The 23478-nt window shown below is 41.3% G+C and overlaps 1 long non-coding RNA gene across 1 annotated transcript in view; it reads right to left on the bottom strand.

Annotated features, from left to right (window-relative positions):
- The window catches only part of LOC126482272 (uncharacterized), a 114281-nt gene that overhangs the window by 50827 nt on the left and 39976 nt on the right, over positions 1–23478 (bottom strand). The window lies entirely within an intron of this gene.

Here is a 23478-nt window from a genome sequence, read left to right as displayed (position 1 = left end):
TCCCCATGCAGGTGAGAGTCAACAAAATATACTGGCTTTCGGAAGAGGAATTTAACGATTGAAATTTCGTGAAAAGATCTCGCAGCAACGAAAATTGCCTTTGTTTTAGTTATTGTCACCTCACACAGCTTATATCCATCACGCTATCTTCCCTTCCGTTTCACGCAGATTTGTTCCATCGTCTAAAAGTTCTTCCAATACAACGCACTCTTTGATTCATCTTCCCTACAACATTTTATGATGTGATGGTTCGAATTTTGATTACTTATATTCATAAGCCCTCGGCATTTAGTGAATCCGTAATCTTTAAATTTGTGTTATCAATCGCAAAGCCGAAATTTAATGGAATTTTTTAATAGGGGAAAGTGCTCACCTTCAAACTTTCGCCTCTGGACATTCCTATAACAGATGTTTAAAATATGTTCTTATTCCATTTTAAGTGATAGCCTTCACTTTTTGAGCGCCGCCGTCTTTTCTTGAAACTACAAAAGTTATAGTGAAAAGTAAGATTTTTCAAATGTGTATAAATGTCACAAGTTACAGCACGGCCATATACCTAGAATAAACGTTCAAGTGAAATTTAAAAAGAGTTGCAATAGAGAAAATCTTGTCAATACTCCTTTAATAGTCTATATATTACATTATTACTCTATAGTAAGTGAAATCAACGTAAGTAGACATAGTGCCAAAAACCAGTTACGAATTAAATACGTGTCGAAACAGAAGCTATTGGAAATTAATACAAATTTCCATATTCAAGGGAAGTAAAATCTTAAGACATTAAACAAACTCAGTTCATTTGCAACTATCACATGTTCCATTGCAGAAGATCTCCTTTCGTTGCAAGATACAAGACGGCGCACGACTCGTTTTAAAAAATATAGAATTATCATAAAATTCTGCACCTGCAGATTAACAATATATTCCAAACACGTGTAACATATTGTATAGCACTTAAATGGATAGAACTAAAAATATTTATAAATGCTGCACAAAACACAACATCATGTCTCACAACATCAAAACCAGCGGAGAATGCCAGAAACTGCTTATTAATGATCTTTAGTGCACATTCCTTCATTTGATTCTAAAATTGCTAATAGACTGAAACACGGAACAGGGAACATTATGTATTCCTAGATACACTGTCCTCAGGATACAAAATTGACCCCTACTTACGCACCTCTGTGCACCACGGAAATATCTTGTCCGAATCATATTGCAACTCATTTTGATCTTCTGATAACTTTACTAGACGATGAAGGACAAACAATTTAAAGATTAAAAACAGAAGAGCACCTATAACACTTCCTTAGGCGAACCTTGTATCTCTTCAGTTTCACTAGATAACTCACGTCAGTTACTACGAACTGAGACCTTTCTGATAAGAAGTCATAAAACCATTCGCAGAAATGATACGTCGTTCCACTCGCATGCAATTCGATTATAAGTCGCTTTTGAGGAATGGTGTTAAAGGCCTTCTGGAAATATATAAATAAAGAATCACCTACAGATCCACTGTCCACAGCGTTCATTAAATCGTGTAAATAAAGTGCTGGTTGTGTTTCACAACAAAGGCAGGTACCAAAGCAGTAACTTCCAGATGACGAGTGAATGCTCTGAGTGCTCCTTTACACGCAGGGTCATCCTAAAAGTTTACTATACACTTTTGGAGCTTGTACTGCGGACAGTGAATGTATCACTTTAATCATTTGAGCCCCAACAATATAAAAAAATTAATTTTAAAATTTTGCACAAAATTGGTCTTTATCATCGTATTAAGTAACGATTACAAGAAGAAAATCGAAAAAAATCCACTGTTTCAAAGTGTGGTTTCATTTGGGAACCACTGAGACATACAGTTTTCAACCACACATCGTTTCATTGGATATATTTGAAAGCGATTTCGCAGTTTTTCTACACACAGTCCCACATCTCGAAACTTCTGTGAACTCACAACGCCTAAAACAAATTATATCCCTACATAATAAGCGAAGATGGGCGTAAAATTTAATAAATTTATACCAAAATTACACACTACTCCAGTGGTTTCATTTCGAAACCACTTAAAACAGCAGTAGTACAAACTCTAATTTATGTTACAGTAACATTAGATATATTTACTTTCACTGTAAATGGTCTCACCAATACGATCACTATATTAAAAAAAATTGACAAAATCTTCTACAGCCACGTAGCGAAATCTCCGCTCCGACTGTTGCTTTGAACGCTGTGACTGCAACAACACACTACATTTGTAGAAGTACCTCAGTGTGTACTACTAGATCTCCTTATCGTGCAATAGCATGATGGTTTAATGAGAAAGGCCTGATACTTAAAAAAAATTAATGAAATGGTGATTTCAGGCAGAAACCAATGGTTCAAATGGTTCAAATGGCTCTTTTTTTTTACGTTAACTGAAAATAAAAAATTGAACTTTTCGCTCGATGGAAGATTTGAACCAAGGACCTTTCGTTCCGCAGCTACTCACGTTACCACTTTTTTTCTTTTTTTTTCTATCCACTTTTTTATCCATCCTTTTTCCCCAGCAATCAAATTTTTACTAACCACTTTTATTTTCTTTTTATTTTTTATTTATTTTTTATTTATTTTTTTTTGTATTTTTAGGATGGTCAGGGCGTGGTACACGCCGCACTAGCAGTGGGGTCTGTTCACGGCACTGCCAGTGCGTCGAGGCCCAAACCCCTCCCACCCCTTTTTCATGTTCCCTGTTGGGTCATAGCACTAAGTGTGCAGAAATCAACACAATATTTCCATTCTCCGATGTAAGAAAGACAACGAAAACTCTTCTCTGAGTAGAAACTGAACACTGACTTTTTTAAAAAAAAAAAAAAAAAACTTAACAATTCTTCTCGAATCACACAGATACTTTAGAAGTCGAACACGAGTAATTTTGAACAAAATGTTTAGAAAAAAAAATTGTTCCGGAAGCAAGGTAATAGTAAATAATAATAAGAAACCAAGTGACTTTTAATTTTCTTCTGTTCGTTCTCGTTCAAGGTGTTGTAGTGGTTCCACATATTTAACCAACACCCATTCTTTCAAATATGATCTTCAGCATGTTGCCGTAGTGCTTCTTGTGGTTGCGATACGTGCTGATTTTTGCATATTCACACTTCATGTAAACGCGGAATTCTATCTCGTTGTCCGACCCAAGTGTGTGGATGACATAACTAACATATTTTCCCAGTAACCAGCTAATGGCGTTGGTTTTTAATTTCGGAAAGTATGTCATGTCTGGTCTCAGGAGGAGCGATGGCGTTATATATTCCGTAGAGGATCTGGTGAGAAAAGCGATTTGTTGCCCGATCCAATTCCAGTTATGCACATTGCCACCACAGGTGAATCTGTGGCTGAGTGTATCCACCAGGTTGCATTTTCCACAAAGGTGTGTCTGGTTTAAACCGATCCCATATAGTCTCTCGTTGGTGCTGATGACATTATTAACTGTTTTGTACCATGCGGAAATAGCGTCTGTAGATAGCCCGGCATAGTTGATGTTCCGCCATACAGCTTTCCAGTCACAATTTGGGAATTTCGTTTCAATTTTGTTTCTACCCTCATTTAACTTCCTTTCAAGTATGATGTCGCGCGCTGTGATACGTGTGTTGCTTCTCATTTCGTCACTAAGATAACTTGCTTCGAGGAAAAAGTTCCTCACATACTGCAGACGGGCATTAATCCTTCGCACATCAATAGGTGCTTGCAGGCTATGGGGTGTCACAGCCTCAAAGAGCTTTGCGGTTATACATTGTGGAAGTTCTCTGAGTATATGGAAAGTCCGTTTGAGGAACAGAGCAGACGCTTTATTGCGAATAGCCACCAAACCGAGGCCCCCGTTTCTGAGATCCAGTATAACGGTAGTCGCACCAACCCTGAATATGTCTCCTCGCCATAAATAATTGGTAACAGTGGACATGATACCTTTCGCTACTAGTTTAGGGATTGGAAATACCTGCGCAGTGAAATACGCTTTAGACAAAACGCAGGAGTTGATGAATCTGACTTTTTGCACCAGGTCCATAGTTCGATGGATGTTCTCCATTACAGCACCATGAACTTTCCTCCTAGTTTCCGTCCAGTTAAAAGCAGCCATCCTCATCGGACATGCCATTAAGGTTATTCCCAAAGTTTTATGTTTGTTGTCTTGTTTTGCCCATGCCAGTCGAAGGTGATCTAGGCCCCGTAGATTCAATATTTTACTTTTGTTTTCATTTGCTGTCGCTCCCGACGCTAGACAATACCTTTGGATTTCTCTTTCCAGTGTAACTGTCTCCTCCTTATTTCTTATTACAACGCCCACGTCATCAGCATAAGCTCGTATGACAGTTTTCTCACCACTCAATGTTATGCCTGTTAATCTTGCGTGGACAGTGCGGAGGAAGGGCTTTAAAGATACAGAAAATAAAAACATAGATAAGGGACTGCCCTGTGGAACCCCTCACCTTATCTGTATGGGTTTAGATGTTTGGCCATTGATTGCTATTTTCGCATTTATACCTGTTGCAATATTCCTTAGCATGTTCACAATCTGGGGGTGGAAAGCCATTCTTGCAGCATCGCAAAGAGGTATCTATGACTAACGCGGTCAAAAGCTTTGTTGAAATCTATAAAGATTAACGCACATTTTATACTTGTCACTGAGGTAATTGCAATGACGTCTCTGTATGCAGATAGACTTTCTGGTCGGAGAACAAGATTGATGATGACTCAATATTTTGTTGGAAAAGGCAGAGAGTCTTTTGTTGATAATACGCGAAATTATTTTGTAATCAAAATTTAGTAGCGAAAGAGGCCGAAAATTGTTTAAGTTGGTTTTGCCTTTACTCTTAGGAATCAGTACTATTTTACTTTCCTTAAACTCTGCAGGTTTTCCGTTCAGGACCTCATTTGCCATGGAAGTGATCTTGTCCCCAATTATCGACCAGTAGCGGGCATAAAACTCCACAGGGAGGCCATCAAGTCCTGGAGATTTTTTGAGAGGTGAGTTACGCACTGCCTCATGCACTTCATCTTTAGTAATAGGTGACAGGATGACAGCGTTGTCTGTCCCCGACAATTGTGGACCTAAAATAGTGAGAAAGTCCTCGAGAGCTGCATCTTCCACTGTGGTAGGGGCATATAAGGTTTCATAGTACCTGTGGACTTCGTCCAGTATTTCTTTCTGGCATGTGAGCCTCATACCAGTATGCGTCTGGACTTCATCAATAAAAGTTAGACGTCTGTTTTTAGCATGCCGCACCAAGTGATACAGAGAAGTTGTTTCATCTGCTACGACTAATGTGGCTTTCGATTTAATTTTTAGTCCCTCCATCTGTTGCCGTTTAATGCTTAATAACTTGGCTTTTATTTTTTTGATATCATTCAGACGAATTATGTCATCATGCGCCTGTTGATATAAGTCTCTTAAAACTTTATAATAAAACTCCATTGTATTCCTCAACTCCCTGTGCCTCGCTCTGAGCACTATGGGACTTAACATCTTAGGTCATCAGTCCCCTAGAACTTAGAACTACTTAAACCTAACTAACCTAAGGACATCACACACATCCATGCCCGAGGCGGGATTCGAACCTGCGACCGTAGCAGTCCCGCGGCTCCGGACTGCAGCGCCTAGAACCGCACGGCCACCGCGGCCGGCAAACCAAGGTACTCAAAGGGTTAAACAATAAGTCATCACAGAAAACTTACATTTTTTTTCTTCTCGTTATGGACAACATCGCAAGTCTTGACAAAAAGCCCACCGTAACAAGATTGGGCTTCCGTTTACAAGAAAATCATTGTTAAGATACAAATGTTGTTTCTGTGTAACGCCCACGTTAAGTGATATTTCACTTTCTTCTAGGGAGTGTAAATAAGTAGAGTGAAATTCCATTAACGAGAAAACCAGGCCACTGGTCTTCCGTGATCGATCTACCCTTGCCTGCCTCGTGGAGTGGCCCGCGCGGTTTCAGGCGTCATGTCACGGACTGCGCGGCCCCTCCCGATGGAGGTTCGAATCCTCCCTCGGGCATGGGTTTGTGTGTTGTTCTTAGCATAAGTCAGTTTAAGTAGGACCTAAGCAGTTTGGTCCCTTAGGAATTCACACACATTTGAACATTTGAACTCTTGTCAGTATCGTTCATACCAGTAACAGCTGACCGCACAAGTGAAATGAGACTGTTCGCCATTATGTTGAAATTACTGGTATAACTGAATATGTAACGGAAGTTCAAGGGTACGTCTGGTACGAAAATAGCTTTCGCTCCATACAGCACGGTCTCCAATACCTTACATTGGTGTGTTAGATTTTGAGCGATAATTGCGGGATATACCACTAGTAACGGAGAACAGTATACTTCTGCACACAGCTTTCTACTACAAATAACTCTGAAATAACTGCTACGAAGATGAGCGTTACTTGACATCGTTCGGAGTTCACAGAGTATTGGAAATACCAAAAAACAATATGTTTTTCACCATTCATCACAGAAAATCATTCCTTTCACCGTCTGAGTAGTAACCGCTGTTACGGAAGGGAGCTATCTGGTAATGCATCAGCAACTACTTTTCCTACAAGTCCGTCTTATATATCAATAAAAAAACACATCATCCAGTATTTTCGATCCAACTCCAGGAGTACCCAAGTATCCGTCATGTCACCGCTTCTTTACATCCCATACACAGTCAGCGTCCCAGAAACATTCCCTCCTGCGTACCTCGTCCAGTACGCTGGTGACAATGCCTCCCACACCACCAGCCCTACCCTTCTTCAAAAATAACTACGAGCCCTGCAATCTACCTTAACAACTTCATCTTGTAGTGTAGCCAATGGTAGCACATTATCAATCACGAAAAAACCCATACAATGACCATAGGAAAAACCCCTCCATTTTCCATCTCCAAGATCTTTACCTCACAGGCTACAACCATCCCAGTCACCCTTATACTGAAACACTAAAATACCTTGGACTAACACTCAATCCTACACTGTCCTGAAATTCTCATCTACTAATCATCCACAAAAATCCCACATTAGACTAAAACTACTAACACGCCGAACACGGGGTGGAAATTCCCATACCATTCTCCAAGTCTACAAGACACTCATCTGTTCCACTCTTACCTATGTAAGTGTTTCTTGGACGTCTGCACCTCCTAACTTTTACCGATCCCTCTAAATCCCAGACGACGATTTTCTCTGCCTTGCCTTCGGTATCTGTTACCCTTCCACACCTTTCTCCTCTACCAGTTAATCAAATTTCCATATCTCCTCAAGCTCTCAGAACACTTACACCTCTCCTGTGAACTTCAGTTTCAACACCCTAGAGCCTCCCCCAAACTTGAGAATCCAGGTCTGCTGCCGCACATCTATCGACATGTCTCACTTTCCTCCATCTCCATGCATGCTATATCCTTTCCCAATTTCAATCGCCTTTCCCTCCCGGAACGTGAACTATTCCTTGAGACATCCCCCATCCTTGCTCAGTTGACACCCACCCCTATCCTATGACTTTCATCGGAATTATCAATTCGTTTCCACAAAGACACCTCTCATCCTTCTCCGTTCAATATGTTCACCAGTACCTCCACATCCCAGTCCCTACTCGCTGTTACTGGGAGCCCACATCACATCATTCTCAATGCGATTTAGTAGATATATCACATCGTTATTACCATTTTCACAAACATCAGCGTATGTATTTTACCTCATAATCTTTTTTATTTGAATTGTAGTAGTTTAAAAAAAATATCTGACGCTTTTCGCCTTATTTACAAGATATTTCAGGACACAAATTGAAAATGTCCTGTGAATAAGGGGAAAAGTGTCTGGGTGTGCAAATAAACTGCTGCTGCTTATAAAATGGCCGCCACAAGAAACTTATTTGTTTTTTTCAGTCTGGACTTCATTATTGACGATCAAGCCATTCTAACACAATATGAATATGATTAAGAGTCTCTGATACGACGTTTGAGGAATACGACAAATCGTGACAACATATAAGTCTAATAAAAACTTAATATCTGGTAGTGAATACTGACACTACGTTTGAAATATACACCAATTATGAGAGAGCAGTTATGAGATAGGCAGAGAAATTTAAGTATATAGGGGAATATAACGACAAAAGTGGACTGCGTAATACAAAAGTAAAATACAAATTACAACAAAACAAAAAAGTAATACGGCATGAATTCTTTTTTGTGGGACAAGAACATTTACAACATCAATAAGAAATGATTTGGCAGGCTAATGGTTGAATTTGTCCTATACTATGGATCAGACCTATGGATCCATAAATACTGACTTCAAAAAATGACTGATAGCTGTGGAAATAGATTATTTACTGTGGGATGCTAGATATCAAGAACAGAAAAAACTAATGACAATGAATGAAACACTGACAGATATAATGGAAAGAAAACCATAATACTGGTACTGCCATTTTCTGAGAATGACAGATCGTCGATGTCCAAAGAAAACACTTGAATAGAATCCACTCAGGCTACTCCATCCGTTAGGAAAGCTGGAAATAAGTAACTTTTAAATGAAAATTTGTGTTCCAGCACGTCACGACTTAATGTTGTAGAGTGGGCTTTAACTACCAATGAATGTACTACTTATGTTTCCAGTTTTAACGTACTGTTACTATATTTTTAGTGGCAGCGTAATTCACATGTTGATAGGGTTTGCTTCCGGTATGTCTGAAATGGCAAAATGTGGAAATTGAAATCGCAATAAATATTTTTCACAGCTGTAAGCGGAATGAGTAAATTTGCCAAAGAATGTTTCCTCCAAATTTCGTATCTCTAGATGGTGGTTTATGCTGCACGTTACAACGTCAGTCTTTCGTTTCGTATTTTATAATATATTAGTGAACCCGGCAATGCTCTGTATGTGTATTGCATATACGTCCCGAATTCCTTGCCCTCCTCCCTCTGCCGATCTTCTCAATCCACCTCTCTCTCTAAGCGTCCTGTCCCCCGCCCTCCCCCCCCCCCCCAATTTCTCTGTGCATAACCTCCTGTCACCTCTCTCTGTCTATTTCCTCCTCTTGCCTCTCTGTGTTTATTTTCATCTGAATTCTCAATAGCTCCGTACATCTTCCCCCCCCCCCCCCATCTCTCTGTGCATATCTCCTCTCTCTGTCCATCTTCTCCCCCCCCCCCCTTCTCTATGTACACTTCCATCTGAATGTTCGGTAGACTATCGTGTAAGGATTCGAAGTTAATCCGTCAATATCTTTTCGCGATTTTTGTAACAACGTTTCCCATTCGTATAGTACATATATATGTATATATTTAATATATTACAAAATAAGTGTCATATGTCCGTCCGAATGTTCATTAGAGAATCGTGTAAAAATTTGAAGTAAATCTGTCAAGAACTCTTCGAGATTTTTCGAGATTTGTGGTAACAACGCTTCTCCCTTTGTACGTTTTATATATATACAGGGTGAGTCACCTAACGTTACCGCTGGATATATTTCGTAAACCGCATCAAATACTGACGAATCGATTCCACAAACCGTACGTGAGGAGAGGGGCTAGTGTAATTGTTTAATACAAACCATAAAAAAATGCACGGAAGCATGTTTTTTAATACAAACCTACGTTTTTTTAAATGGAACCCCGTTAGTTTTGTTAGCACATCTGAACATATAAACAAATACGTAATCAGTGCCGTTTGTTGCATTGTAAAATGTTAATTACATCCGGAGATACTGTAACCTAAAGTTGACGCTTGAGGACCACTCCTCCGCTGTTCGATCGTGTGTATCGGAGAACACCGAATTACGTAGGGATCCAAAGGGAACGGTGATGGACCTTAGGTACAGAAGAGACTGGAACAGCACATTACGTCCACATGCTAACACCTTTTTATTGGTCTTTTTCACTGACGCACATGTACATTACCATGAGGGGTGAGGTACACGTACACAAGTGGTTTCCGTTTTCAATTACGGAGTGGAATAGAGTGTGTCCCGACATGTCAGGCCAATTGATGTTCATGTGGTGGCCATCATTTGCTGCACACAATTGCAATCTCTGGCGTAATGAATGTCGTACACGCCGCAGTACATCTGGTGTTATGTCGCCGCAGGCTGCCACAATACGTTGTTTCATATCCTCTGGGGTTGTAGGCACATCACGGTACACATTCTCCTTTAACGTACCTCACAGAAAGAAGTCCAGAGGTGTAAGATCAGGAGAACGGGCTGGCAAATTTATGCGTCCTCCACGTCCTATGAAACGCCCATCGAACATCCTGTCAAGGGTCAGCCTAGTGTTAATTGCGGAATGTGCAGGTGCACCATCATGCTGATACCACATACGTCGACGCGTTTCCAGTGGGACATTTTCGAGCGACGTTGGCAGATCATTCTGTAGAAACGCGATGTATGTTGCAGCTGTTTGGGCCCCTGCAATGAAGTGAGGACCAATGAGGTGGTCGCCAATGATTCCGCACCATACATTTACAGTCCACGGTCGCTGTCGCTCTACCTGTCTGAGCCAGCGAGGATTGTCCACGGACCAGTAATGCATGTTCCGTAGATTCACTGCTCCGTGGTTTGTGAAACCCGCTTCATCGGTAAACAGGTAGAACTGCAACGCATTCTCTGTTAATGCCCATTGACAGAATTGCACTCGATGATTAAAGTCATCACCATGTAATTGCTGATGTAGCGACACATGAAACGGGTGAAAGCGGTGACGATGCAGTATGCGCATGACACTACTTTGACTCAGTCCACCGGCTCACGCAATGTCCCGTGTACTCATGTGTGGGTTCATGGCAACAGCAGCCAACACACCAACTGCACCCGCTTCTCCTGTGACGGGCCTGTTACGGACCCGTTTGCGTGCTACGACCATACCCGTTGCATACAGCTGGCGGTAGATGTTTTGCAATGTGCGGCACGTTGGATGCTCTCTGTCCGGGTACCGTTCTGCATACACCCTGCAGGCTTCAGCTGCATTTCGTCGACACTCGCCATAGATGAGTATCATCTCCGCCTTTTCAGAGTTCGAATACACCATGGTCACAGTTCCTACAACACTACACTATCACAGACGTCTGGTAACACGGTGTACTACAGTTGGTCTGCGTGCGGAGACGGATGCAGAATAACAATAGCAGCAAGCGCTACATGCGGACACTGCGACAGCTAGACCAAACCACAACAGTGCACTACAGCCACACTCGTAAACACGGTCATCATCGTAAACATGTCCCTGCAGATGCTGCTCGCCGACCGTGGCCCGTGATTGTTATAACACGCAACTGAACGTCGGAGGTTTCAAGCGTCAACTTTAGGTTACAATATCTCCGGATGTAATTAACATTTTACAACGCAACAAACGGCACTGATTACGTATTTGTTTATATGTTCAGATGTGCTAACAAAACTAACGTGGTTCCATTTAAAAAAACGTAGATTTGTGTTAAAAAACATACTTCCGTGCATTTTTGTATGGTTTGTATTAAACAATTACACTAGCCCGTCTCCTCACGTTCGGTCTGTGGAATCGGTTCGTCAGTATTTGATGTGGTTTACGAAACATATCCAGCGGTAACGTTAGGTGACTCACCCTATATATATATATATATATATATATATATATATATATATATATATATATATATACAAACTATCTGTCTATGTCTGCCCAAATGTTAGTTGAATTATCGGATTATCGCGTAAAAATTTCTCTTTACATATTACACTTATATGTGTATATCCGCTTTATATATCACAGGCGAATTTGTATATTATACGCACAACACTGAAATTGATTTCTTTTGTTATGAAGACATGTGACAACGGAACTGCCTTTTTATTTACTTTATTATTAACGAAAAATACCATCACCGTCCACAATTACAAACGCAAAAAAAGTCAACCAAATTGGTCGAGCCGTTCTCAAGAGATGATCTTCCACAATTGATTTTAATTTCCGACTTTTCCGGGGGATTTACCAAAAGTTTTCTTTCATACGAACCTTGTCCTGACAAATAATGAACACAACACATAAAAATCGATCAAATCGGTCCACCTGTTCTTATGATCTTTCATAGTGCGGTTATTGACTTGTATTTAGATAAAGATATTAATGATTATGATGATGATGATGATGATGATGATGATGACTTTTCACCGATTCAAAGCTTCTGTCATGTACAGACATTGTCCTGCCAGCAGTACAGCTGAACTGTCTCCATTTATAATGTCGTACGGCAGCTGGAAAGCACATTGTACTGGATTAAAACAAGGTTTTGATTTTCCAATATACTCTTTTTCTTTTATACTGCCACGAAAATCTTTTTGTTCAGAATTATTTTCTTGGGCATTATGAGAGGTTCCTCGAACTTACTCACATATTAAATGAAGCAGATGTCACGTGTATATCTGACCACTCGAAAGTATTTAAATAAAGAAAATTACTATCGATTAGCAAAGAATGCCGAGATATTCCCATATGGACGATAGTAAGAACAAGCGGGCAACTGCAGTCGTTATCCTGACAATCTGAGGCGATTCATTCACTGCCTAAAAATATATTACGTCGTAGACGAATATAGCGCAATAACTGCAATACATGTGACCGAGCACGAAAGGACGAGCTGTGGGGAGGCTGAAAATAGGCGGAAATGGGCAGATGCTTTCTCCGGACGGGAAACGGCGCGTGGCGGGCCGCGGCGTCAACAGATAACGGCGCCGCACACTGCCGCCGGGCACGCGAACTGCGATGCCCGTAGTGCTGTTTTCTGCCAGCTGTTGCCCCGTGCCGATAACAGGTAATGCATATCATAGTAACAGCTGCTAAATAAGTAAAGTTATTCCTCCTATCTACTGTGTACATACTGACGAGCCGAAGCATCTAACGATCTGCTTATTAGTGTCGGTACGCCTCTGGAATGCAATACAGCAGCTATTCTGGGTTGCATGGATTCAACAAGTCCTGCTTAAGTATGTCGCGCAAGTTTTCTACGTACACGTGAAGCAGTTTCCGTGCATTTCGGACAGGTGTTGCCGCAAACTCCGATCTCGTCCGAGGTAAAAAAAGTAGCAAACTCAGAATTTGTTCCGAAGCGGCAACTAGGAGCTGTCAGCCATAATCAGCCGGAGCTTTGCGACATCGTTTCAACAAGTATGTCCAAAAGTCTGAACTCCTGGCGCCGAGCGACAAACTGAACTTGTACACACAAATGGAAGAGACATGCGTTAAGTATGTGGGTGAGGCCACGTCAAAAACAAATAGATGCCAAAGGGGATGTTCTAGCATGCTTCTTAATATGGTATGGTCCAGGAAAGCGACCTCTGTGAAAAATAAAGATACGTGTCTGCCCAAGACCAAAGGAAGAAAAATTCTGCAGTAGTAAGGAGACAGTAACCCTGTGTCACTCACCACCAGATCTCGGACATAACAGCGTTAACCTCAGCATGTAGCCGTTGCTAACGAGGTAGATTGTGAGGAATAGTTGGCTAACTTATATTGGGACGTATTTAGAGTCAGCTAATGAGGTCTTAGCCTAGAAGTAGTGCCTGGAGTAGAATTCCATTATCAGGACTTCATTCTAACTTCGATTTCTGTCCTGCTTCCTCGAGATTTAGAACGATTTCCGCGCTTTGAAGTACTTTTAGCTTGTAGACAAGCAGGTATCAGAGTACTACAAACAGCCCACGCTAATTTTTCTGGTCGATTGCTTTGAGTGAAGTAATACCCCATGTCTTCAATAAGGTGAACTTCTGTCTCCATCTTGGGACACGACAGTGGTTTTTGGGAGCTGAGTTCGCTCCCGATAGAGACCCACATCTGGTCCATTGGGTTCAGATCAGTCGAAACTAGTGGCCAAGACATCAACGTAAATCCATTTCCACTTTCCTAAAACTACTGTGGAACGATTCTGTCTTATGACACAGACAACTATCCCACTGGAAGACACAATAGCATTAGCGGAAGATATCAAACAGAAACAGATGCAGATGGATCGTGGTAATGTTCACGAAGTCCACAGCTGTCGGGGTCCCTACAACTAAGACCACAAGTACCATGCGAGTCCATATAAACATCCCTCGTAGCAAAATACTGCCCCCACCGAACGGAGTACGTGATGCAGTGCGTGTTTCGAGCAGCGGATCGTCTGAATGACGACGTATCCGGACACGACCATCGACCTAGTGTACATCTACATCTACATCTACATTTATACTCCGCAAGCCACCCAACGGTGTGTGGCGGAGGGCACTTTACGTGCCACTGTCATTACCTCCCTTTCCTGTTCCAGTCGCGTATGGTTCGCGGGAAGAACGACTGTCTGAAAGCCTCCGTGCGCGCTCTAATCTCTCTAATTTTACATTCGTGATCTCCTCGGGAGATATAAGTAGGGGAAAGCAATATATTCGATACCTCATCCAGAAACGCACCCTCTCGAAACCTGGCGAGCAAGCTACACCGCGATGCAGAGCGCCTCTCTTGCAGAGTCTGCCACTTGAATTTGCTAAACATATCCGTAACGCTATCACGGTTACCAAATAACCCTGTGACGAAACGCGCCGCTCTTCTTTGGATCTTCTCTATCTCCTCTGTCAACCCGATCTGGTACGGATCCCACACTGATGAGCAATACTCAAGTATAGGTCGAACGAGTGTTTTGTAAGCCACCTCCTTTGTTGATGGACTACATTTTCTAAGGACTCTCCCAAAGAATCTCAACCTGGTACCCGCTTTACCAACAATTAATTTTATATGATCGTTCCACTTCAAATCGTTCCGCACGCATACTCCCAGATATTTTACAGAAGTAACTGCTACCAGTGTTTGTTCCGCTATCATATAATCATACAATAAAGGATCCTTCTTTCTATGTATTCGCAATATATTACATTTGTCCATGTTAAGGGTCAGTTGCCACTCCCTGCACCAAGTGCCTATCCGCTGCAGATCTTCCTGTGTAACAAGAAACGTGTTCATTCGATTCGCCCTAGCGACACGATTCAGTTATTTCACAGTCCATTGTCGATGGTTCCGAGCTCACTGCAAGCGTAATTGGCGCTGTCGTTTTGTCGACTTGTGAACACTTTGGGGTCGTCTGCTGGAGTTCCCCATGTTCAACAATGAACGATGAACGGTATATTCCGTAATACTTGTGCCTGCATCCGCACTGTAGGAAAAAAAGTCCGCGCAGGTACGGTGGCCGATGCACAGTGACCGATTTTCTTCGAAAGCGCTGGGAGAGTTCATTCGTTTGTTCGAAAGGGGAGGCCGACGGCATCTGCCACTTTTCGACCGGTCAGCGACGACAGAATCAAGGCACCACGAAATCTTTCTCAAACGATTTTACAGAAACTATTGGGTAAAAACAATTAATTTTTGCTGTTCTTCTAGCTTTATATGTCAGGTTCATGATGATGTGCCCATTATTTCGCTATTGTGATATTTAAATGGAAGTAAGACACGCGAAATTCGAAACAGGTTTCAATAAAATTAGTGGTTACTACGATTTTGCATTTGGTGCATAATACATAATATGTTGTTGTGTATGGAATATAGCTACCGTATTGAATTTTGATTTAGACTTGAATGGAGGTCTCTACCTGTCACCGATATCGAGAAAATTGATCTGCCGTAGCACACTCATTTGCTATCGCGCCGCAGCAGCGATAAAGCCAGAGCGAAATATCCACAACATTCCTCATATTTCATAAACGGCTTTAGATACCGAAATGAGATTTAGGTAAATGATAGCACACAAAGAGGAGAGTATTTTGCCATATGGCTATTATGCTAAGCATTATTATCTACCGTGTTATTCCACTAACTACAGACTTTTCGGTGAAACAATGTAATTTTTAAAGGCCATCAATATCTGGTGAAACGAGTAATGCTGTGCGTTTTGGAAAACCGTAAGTGAAGACATTACACATTTATTTTGTACCAGGATGTGCTTTTTCATAAGATACTGGCCTTGAGTGTATGTGTGTATGTATTAAACTGGAGACCTAGAAACGGCGGAGATGCTTCATCCCGCCGTAGCCCTCAATGGTTCACAACCCCACAACAGGCCACAGCAGTCCACCCACCCCACCACCACCCCACAAAGGACCCAGGGTTATTGTGCGGTTCGGCCTTCAGTGATTCCTCCCCCCCTGCCCCCCTCCACCCCCCCCCCCCCCCCACCTCCCCACCTCCCCCCGGGAACGGCTCATACAAGACGAGTGTAACTCCAAATGTTTGAGTGGTAGAATAATTATGGTCTGTGCGAACGTGGACACAGTGTTCGCACAGCAATCGCCAACACAGTGTATCTGAGGCAGAATAAGGGGAATCAGCCCGTATTCGCCGAGGTAGATGGAAAACCGCCTTAAAAACCATCCACAGGCTGGCTGGCACACCGGACCTTGACACTAATCCGCCGGTGGATTCGTGCCGGGGACTGGCACGCCGTCCTGCTTGGGAAGCAGTATGTTAGACCACGAGGGTAGCCAGGCAGGCAATATTGACATTACTTTTTCTCAGTTCCTCACTTAATAAACCACTGTTTCAGAATTCTATTGCAATTGCGTCTGCATAACATAAGTATTAGTGAGATGACACTGTGCAAAATCCGCTGTATTTTGGAAAAAGAAGCATATTTTAACATGACAAGTAGAGAAACATGAAGGTTTTGCTCATCTCTCCATTCGTGATGCTTCTCTGAAAGTTACAAATGGTTAACAAGTCAAGCGAAAATAAGTCGCTGCATTTTTGGCGGAATTCTTTTTAGATACTAACGAAACCAGAGATGACAGATCTTTCTCAATGATGGAGGGTCTCCACTTAATATTCACAAAAAATACGAGTGTAGGCTTCAGTTTAGAACGACACTGCCCCTCCAGCGCCCTGCAGTTCCCATACAGCTCCTTCCCATAACCCCCAACACTACCACTCTCCTCACGCGTGACCTGCTGTCTGTGTATCCACCGGAAACAGCACTCTACACGGACTCTACTCTGTGGTCAGATCTGCTACAGATCGCCGCCCATCTCTGAAAAGTGCGACTTTCATGTTCCGCATTGAGGTGTGGGCGTCCAACAACTTGTCGCCATGTCGTGGTTTCACCGACCTTAAACCACTTTCCACAGATTCTCACAGAAGACAGCAGACAGCCGGACAGTGTCGTTCTTTACAACATGCACGTTTCCAGGCACTGGACTGTAACAATCTGTCCTTTGTCAAAATCTCTTATTTCAGTCGATTTCCCCATTTTTGGTCTGTATCGTTGCTACAGTGATTCCCAATTTGTACCTGCTCCACTTCCATGCGTCTCTTACTGCGTCAATTGCCCGCCACACCACCAGGTAGCATTCATTCTCGGATTGGAAATTGTTCGTAATGTTGTGTGGCTCATCAGTGTCCCTCGAAGTACGTTGGAAACTTCAAAATCACGAATTATGTACCAAGTAGGGCAAGAAAAGATAAAGTTTCCTTCTTTCTTTTATTTATTATGATGATCAATGCAAGTTTCTGAAACCTAACCAGTGCTACGTCCTCTTTTAAGTTATGAAACGGGAATAGCTGAAATATATTCATGAACTGAGGTCTTTAACAAGGCTAGAGACGGTGTTACACAGTGTTAGTGTGATGTTTCCTTAGAGTGTCTAATTATGTGTGCAATGTGCTTGAACTGGATATATTTAACAAACCAAGCGAGGCATCTCATAGGGCAAGTAGTTTTATATATATATATTTGTCACACATTCGGAGCTAATAGAGTGTAATGTGGCACAAAATATCGTAATATACGCAGCAAGCGCAACTCTGGGACGATGTGGAACATTCTGGAACGTTCTCGTGGATGAATACAACTGCTGAGGCAACGTTACTTCGACAATAACTTGAGTGAACACCTTTCTAGGAAGAAAAACCCCAATAGCTATATGACTGTGTTGCTAATTTCACATGCAGGAGTGCAGTCTCTCCGCTACCTTACTAAATCCAAAATTACTCTGGGTCTCTTCAATCACTAGGGTGGCAATCGGTTCCAACACTGGATTTGGGTTTGTACTTGGCTCACACCAATAGCTCTAGCACATGGTTTTGTTTAAGTTCTGCATGGAAATCTAAGAAGATAAATGGTAGTATTCTGTTTTGAATGAAAGCGTTATCTCAGTAGAACAAACTAAAAATGACATCCGAGTTACGATGCCGAAATGTTTGTCACCATCGTTTCGCTTTGATACGATTTTCTCTGACAGATAGACTGATTCACAAGGAAGGTTTGCATGTTGTTGTTGTTGTTGTGGTCTTCAGTCCTGAGACTGGTTTGATGCAGCTCTCCATGCAACTCTATCCTGTGCAAGCTTTTTCATCTCCCAGTACCTACTGCAACCTACATCCTTCTGAATCTGCTTAGTGTATTCATCTCTTGGTCTCCCTCTACGATTTTTACCCTCCACGCTGCCCTCCAATACTAAATTGGTGATCCCTTGATGACTCAGAACATGTCCTACCAACCGATCCCTTCTTCTGGTCAAGTTGTGCCACAAACTTCTCTTCTCCCCAATCCTATTCAATACTTCCTCATTAGTTATGTGATCTACCCATCTAATCTTCAGCATTCTTCTGTAGCACCACATTTCGAAAGCTTCTATTCTCTTCTTGTCCAAACTATTTATCGTCCATGTTTCACTTCCATACATGGCTACACTCCATACGAATACTTTCAGAAATGACTTCCTGACACTTAAATCAATACTGGATGTTAACAAATTTCTCTTCTTCAGAAACGCTTTCCTTGCCATTGCCAGCCTACATTTTATATCCTCTCTACTTCGACCATCATCAGTTATTTTGCTCCCCAAATAGCAAAACTCCTTTACTACTTTAAGTGCCTCATTTCCTAATCTAATTCCCTCAGCATCACCCAACTTAATTAGACTACATTCCATTATCCTTGTTTTGCTTTTGTTGATGTTCATCTTATATCCTCCTTTCAAGACACTGTCCATTCCATTCAACTGCTCTTCCAAGTCCTTTGCTGTCTCTGACAGAATCACAATGTCATCGGCGAACCTCAAAGTTTTTATTTCTTCTCCATGAATTTTAATACCTACCCCGAATTTTCCTTTTGTTTCCTTTACTGCTTGCTCAATATACAGATTGAACAACATCGGGGAGAGGCAACAACCCTGTCTTACTCCCTTCCCAACCACTGCTTCCCTTTCATGTCCCTCGACTCTTATAACTGCCATCTGGTTTCTGTACAAATTGTAAATAGCCTTTCGCTCCCTGTATTTTACCCCTGCCACCTTCAGAATTTGAAAGAGAGTATTCCAGTCAACATTGTCAAAAGCTTTCTCTAAGTCTACAAATGCTAGAAACGTAGGTTTGCCTTTCCTTAATCTTTCTTCTAAGATAAGTCGTAAGGTCAGTATTGCCTCACGTGTTCCAGTGTTTCTACGGAATCCAAACTGATCTTCCCCGAGGTTGGCTTCTACTAGTTTTTCCATTCGTCTATAAAGAATTCGTGTTAGTATTTTGCAGCTGTGACTTATTAAGCTGATAGTTCGGTAATTTTCACATCTGTCAACACCTGCTTTCTTTGGGATTGGAATTATTATATTCTTCTTGAAGTCTGAGGGTATTTCGCCTGTTTCATACATCTTGCTCACCAGATGGTAGAGTTTTGTCAGGACTGGCTCTCCCACGGCCGTCAGTAGTTCCAATGGAATATTGTCTACTCCGGGGGCCTTGTTTCGACTCAGGTCTTTCAGTGCTCTGTCAAACTCTTCACGCAGTATCATATCTCCCATTTCATCTTCATCTACATCCTCTTCCATTTCCATAATATTGTCTTCAAGTACATCGCCCTTGTATAGACCCTCTATATACTCCTTCCACCTTTCTGCTTTCCCTTCTTTGCTTAGAACTGGGTTTCCATCTGAGCTCTTGATATTCATACCAGTCGTTCTCTTATCTCCAAAGGTCTCTTTAATTTTCCTGTAGGCGGTATCTATCTTACCCCTAGTGAGACAGGCCTCTACATCCTTACATTTGTCCTCTAGCCATCCCTGCTTAGCCATTTTGCACTTCCTGTCGATCTCATTTTTGAGACGTTTGTATTCCTTTTTGCCTGTTTCACTTACTGCATTTTTATATTTTCTCCTTTCATCAATTAAATTCAATATTTCTTTTGTTACCCAAGGATTTCTACTAGCCCTCATCTTTTTACCTACTTGCTCCTCTGCTGCCTTCACTACTTCATCCCTCAAAGCTACCCATTCTTCTTCTACTGTATTTATTTCCCCCATTCCTGTCAATTGCTCCCTTATGCTCTCCCTGAATCTCTGTACAACCTCTGGTTCTTTTAGTTTATCCAGGTCCCATCTCCTTAAATTCCCACCTTTTTGCAGTTTCTTCAGTTTTAATCTACAGGTCATAACCAATAGATTGTGGTCAGAGTCCACATCTGCCCCTGGAAATGTCTTACAATTTAAAACCTGGTTCCTAAATCTCTGTCTTACCATTATATAATCTATCTGATACCTTTTAGTATCTCCAGGGTTCTTCCATGTATTTGCATATGAAATTTATAATTATGGTAAGTGGGAAGTATTTTATTTTATTTCGGTAATTTTTTATATAGAAGGCTGTGGACTGCTGTGTTATAAAGGTTAAATTTCGTGTTTGTATTGGTAGCACTGTCAATATCGTTTCATAGTAAAACACGCGTTGTACGCGAACTGTTACATTTTTCCGAGGACAAGAGACGAATAGATTGGTAAATCTCTCAAAAAGTAAAGTAAGAGGCCAAAACGAAGTGTCTTTGAGAAACGTGGGTTACATGGTAATAGATTTTCGAATAAAGGGAAACGTTGTGTTCAACATGTGGCGTGTGAAGTTACAAGCAATTAAATACAGGCAAACTCGTCAGTATCTAGACAAACGCCCATTAGTGCTTCGAAGATTAAAATAAAACGTTGTGATACACACTTTTATCAAAACGAAAGTGATATAAACGGTAGGTTAGGTTATATTCTGATAGATTTACACATCCTAACAAGGGTGTTAGGTGAACGTGTGTATCGTAAAACATGTGGAAGGCCAGTTAGTTTGCATGAAGACAGTGAGGTATCAAATGGGCTAGCCAGGAAGCTTATCATTAATTGTGCCATTTGTAAATATACTCATTCATTTTGTAATTTTGATAAGTGTAAAGATAATTATTGTGAAGTAAATGTTGGGTGGTTTTATGGATTGAGAGATATTGGCAAAGGACACACTGCAGCAGAAACAATGTGTGCCGTGATGAATATGCCACACCCACCTTGTAAAATCGACAAGTATGCAGTATTTATTGGATCTGCTGTGGAATCTGTTCCATGTGAGTCAATGAAGAGTGTTGCAAACGAATCTGTTGAAATAAATGATGGTATGACTGAAATACCAGTAGCTTTTGATGGCATTTGGCAGAAGTGAGGCTACAGTTCTAAGAATTCTGTTGCTACGGTAACCATTGTGGATACTGGAAAGGTAATAGATTTCCAGATTTTAACCAAACATTGTTATAAGTGTAAATCAGGGAAAGAAGAAGTGCATATCTGTGACAGAAATTATGAAGGAACAAGTGGTGGTATGGAGGCCTCTGCAGCCATCGAAATTTTTAGTCGATCTGTGAACGAAAGGGGACACTGTTACACTAAGTTCTTAGGTGATGGAGACTCAAAAGCATGTAACAGTGTAGTAGCCGCTCAACCGTATGGTGAGAAGTTTATCACAGAACTGGAATGTGTTGGTCGTGTCCAGAAGAGGATGGGCACCAGTTTGAGGAAGTTGAAACCACGTTTGAGAGACAAGAAACTTTCTGATGGTAAAACCATAAGAGGCAGGCTGACAGACAAAATGATTGATGAACTACAGCAGTATTATGGGATAGCCATTAGAAATAATACTGAGGATTTGTTCAAAATGAAGCAGGCAATATTGCCTATCTTCTTCCACAGATTACCAACTAATGAAAAAACATTACACCACCTTTGCCCCCCTGGACCTGTTTCATGCTGCAATTACCGCAATGCCCAGTACTCAAACAGTTCATACAGCCGTAAACATTTAATCCCAGCAGCAGTCATGGATTTCATAAAACATATTTACAGAGACTTGGCAAATCCTGAATTACTGAAGAAGTATCGGCATGGTCAGACTCAAAATCTCAATGAGTCGTTCAATAATCTTATATGGACCCGTTTACCAAAAAACGTTTTTCTTGGAATGAAGACACTAAAGTCAGGGGTCAGTGATGCTGTCATTGCTTTTAATGATGGCAACATTAGTAGGGTGGAAGTGCTACAGCATATGGGAATTAATCCTGGAGCAAACTGCATCAGAGAACTTGAACGGACGGACAAGGTTCGCATTGATAAAGCGGAGTATGCAGCACAATTGGCCACTAAGGAGTCCAGAAAGAAGAAAAGAAGATAAAACTTGGAAAAAGATCAAGAGGATGATACAGAGTATGGTGCACGGTGCTTCTGAGTGACTAAAAATAAATATTAAGCATATATTAAGTGAGTTATAGTATTCTGAAACGTTAGAAGCCGTTCCTGAAAATTTACATTTTCTGTTGCATTTTTCCCTAAATCTCAGAAACCACTTCGATCACAGTATTCAAATTTTTAGGGAGTAATAACAGATATATCCTGAGACTACTGAACTAAAAGAAGAACGTAATGTTATGTATAGTTAAAATTATTTAGGATATAGTACAAAAAAATTACACAAAACTTTAACTGTGTAAATAAAAAAATTGTATTTCCGAAAGCAGTGGTTGAAATGCAATTATTGTTGTTCAGTAGACTCAGAACGTACAGTTTAATGTCCTGTGAAAGTTTCATGTCAAACAGTGGTTCCTGAAATATAGGGAACCCACGTCACCAAATTTAACATTTTTGGGATAGGGTGTTCCAATTCCCCTTAAAAAACGAGGCTCTGGCAACGTTGCAACTGCATGCAGTGTGGCTAAGAACAGGTATCATGAACTCAACGCTGTGCCGGAGCTCTCCTGTTAGCTCAGTGAGACGAGGCAATGCCCTGCGCAACTATTGTGCAGATTCGTCGATGTTAGACTCCCCTTCGTGCCAAATGTCTCTTCAGTTAGCACCAATTTTTTTTCAGTTAAAGTGTCAGACTGACAAATTTACACCTCCACAATGCTGTATCTTATGTATTTCTTTCTGTAACTGTCAACTCTCATTAAACATTAAAATATAATATGAAATTCCTACATACTAAACGACCGCATTGCTTCATCCAAGACACAGTTAAAGCCAATGTAAAATAATAGAGGGTACAGTAACACCGTCTGTAGCGAATGAGGTACAAAAAGCCAAATTACTACACAGTAATTACATACTGTACGTTTGACTTCCAGGATTGTCTTCACAGCACCGATATTTACACGTATGAACAACGTTCACTTCAGAGAAGATGTTC

The sequence above is a fragment of the Schistocerca serialis genome, chromosome 5 (assembly GCF_023864345.2).
Source record: "Schistocerca serialis cubense isolate TAMUIC-IGC-003099 chromosome 5, iqSchSeri2.2, whole genome shotgun sequence".
NCBI lineage: Eukaryota > Metazoa > Arthropoda > Insecta > Orthoptera > Acrididae > Schistocerca > Schistocerca serialis.
Note: the sequence above shows the minus strand (reverse complement) of the source record. Positions and strands in the feature narration are given on the sequence as shown.